Raw genomic sequence first — 2,499 nt, 5'->3', positions numbered from 1 at the left:
GGGGGGCTCACAATTCTTCTGCCGGCGAGCTCCAGAGCGCTCCTGCTGAAGCTCCCAGCAAGGAACCGAGAGCAGCAGGCCTCACACGAGTACGCCCAGACGGCTTCCGTCACCAGTAAACTCAGGCCTCTTATGTGAGGCCTTCCGGCAGCAAAGAGGAGGTGGGCGCGAGGAGTGTGCTTCAGGCACCTGAGGACCCGCGACTGTCCCGTCTACCACGGAGGGGAGTAAGGTTTGCCCAGGGTCGCCCAGGTTCAAAGCGGAGCTCACGTAGTCATCCTCGGTGGTTTCTGATTACCTCAAGGAAACACACGGGAGGAACAGGGCCCTTCCGTGGAGGCCCTTTTGGGCACAGGGACCTCTGCGTGGGATCTAGTGGGTAAGTATGGCAGTACCTTAGATAGGCCTCAGTGACCAAGGCTGTCGTCTGGCTCATGCCTTAGCTGTGTTAAGTGTGGACAACGTGCTGGTCCTCAGGCTGGGCCCACAGCCTAGCTTTCGCTTCTGTGAGAGTGCTGTCCCGAGTCTCCTCCTGGAGCCAGTCGCCAGCACGGTGCCTTTGGGCACTGCAGTTCTCTTTCAGTCAAGGAGGCCGTGCGACTGGCAAAGGGAGTCTGCGCAGCACTGCCTTCGCGAGGCTCTTTGACGACTGGGGCACTCAACCCAGGCAAGCCAGAGAGCAGTACGTTGCCCTTGCTATGAACGTGAAGAGCTTTCTCCAGGGGCCTGTTTCGGCTAGGGTTCCTCAGAAGCCAGGAGCCGCCGTTCCGGCACGGAGAGAAGTCATCCTGCGAAACTGGCGAACGAGCTCCTATCCTGTGTGCCCCCAGGAGCGTCGCAGAGTTAAGGCACTCCGTGGTGGAGTATGGCCTCATGGAAACCGCTGCACACCCAACTCCCCCGACGTGAAACACTGGAACTTACCTTGAGGCCTGAGGTCACCTTCCGTTCGGCCGGAGCTGGACCTGGGGTGCCGTGGGAGGAGTTCCTAGAAAGGGATTGCCAGCACGGTTTTCGCGTTGAGAGAACACGCAGCCCCGGCCCACAACGACAATCCTGCCGTGCAGAGACGTCGGGCCGCTAGTGCTGTTCAAGGCCGCTTTGAAGCCAAGCGCAAGGCGCCTCCAAACGGGGAGAAAGCGTACTCTCCCCTCCGCGTCCCACGTTCAAGCTGAATGACGCAGCATGTTTCTCGGAAGGCTCTGCCGAGCCATCTAGTACCAGGGAGAGAGTGCCTGCCTCTGCTGAGAAAGGTTTTGACGCGGGGATTGCTGGACGTGGGGAAGGGCGTTCCCCAGGCCGTGCAACGTTGAGGCTTTGGTGATTCTGGATGGTCCCAAGGGTCCAGAATTGTCCCCGGGAAAGCTGTCCTCTTTTTCTTTCTCCGGCTGGAAGTAAACAGCTGGCAACCGACTGCCGTACGCAGACGTCCCGGGGGAGCCCCCCGGTTTCATTTGGGACGCACATTGGTGTCTCACAGAAGAGCCCAAATTCCCAGTTGGGGGCACACCAGCATGGAATGTAAGGCTGTTTAGAAGTGCGTGCCCTGAGGCCGTTGGCAGGCCGTACAAACGAGAGCTTTCGAGCGAACAGGGCGGCGCTTGGCCATCGTCGTTGCACGTTCACGGAGCTTAATCAAACGAATGCATTTACTTCCTGTGGCTCAAACGCAGCAGAGGAGTTGGAAGGCATACAGCGCCCTCTGACAGCTGTTACAACGAACGTGAGTGCACAGTGTCTGGTGAAATGAATCCCTAGCACTGTTGAGGCATTCCGTGAACGCATGCTTCTTCGCTCCTATGGCACTCCGAGGTGTTACTGACGGGGGAAATCTGGACTTTTACTGGAGGCCGGGGGGGCTCACAATTCTTCTGCCGGCGAGCTCCAGAGCGCTCCTGCTGAAGCTCCCAGCAAGGAACCGAGAGCAGCAGGCCTCACACGAGTACGCCCAGACGGCTTCCGTCACCAGTAAACTCAGGCCTCTTATGTGAGGCCTTCCGGCAGCAAAGAGGAGGTGGGCGCGAGGAGTGTGCTTCAGGCAGCTGAGGACCCGCGACTGTCCCGTCTACCACGGAGGGGAGTAAGGTTTGCCCAGGGTCGCCCAGGTTCAAAGCGGAGCTCACGTAGTCATCCTCGGTGGTTTCTGATTACCTCAAGGAAACACACGGGAGGAACAGGGCCCTTCCGTGGAGGCCCTTTTGGGCACAGGGACCTCTGCGTGGGATCTAGTGGGTAAGTATGGCAGTACCTTAGATAGGCCTCAGTGACCAAGGCTGTCGTCTGGCTCATGCCTTAGCTGTGTTAAGTGTGGACAACGTGCTGGTCCTCAGGCTGGGCCCACAGCCTAGCTTTCGCTTCTGTGAGAGTGCTGTCCCGAGTCTCCTCCTGGAGCCAGTCGCCAGCACGGTGCCTTTGGGCACTGCAGTTCTCTTTCAGTCAAGGAGGCCGTGCGACTGGCAAAGGGAGTCTGCGCAGCACTGCCTTCGCGAGGCTCTTTGA

The sequence above is a fragment of the Lagenorhynchus albirostris genome, unplaced genomic scaffold, assembly GCF_949774975.1.
Source record: "Lagenorhynchus albirostris unplaced genomic scaffold, mLagAlb1.1 scaffold_141, whole genome shotgun sequence".
NCBI lineage: Eukaryota > Metazoa > Chordata > Mammalia > Artiodactyla > Delphinidae > Lagenorhynchus > Lagenorhynchus albirostris.
Note: the sequence above shows the minus strand (reverse complement) of the source record.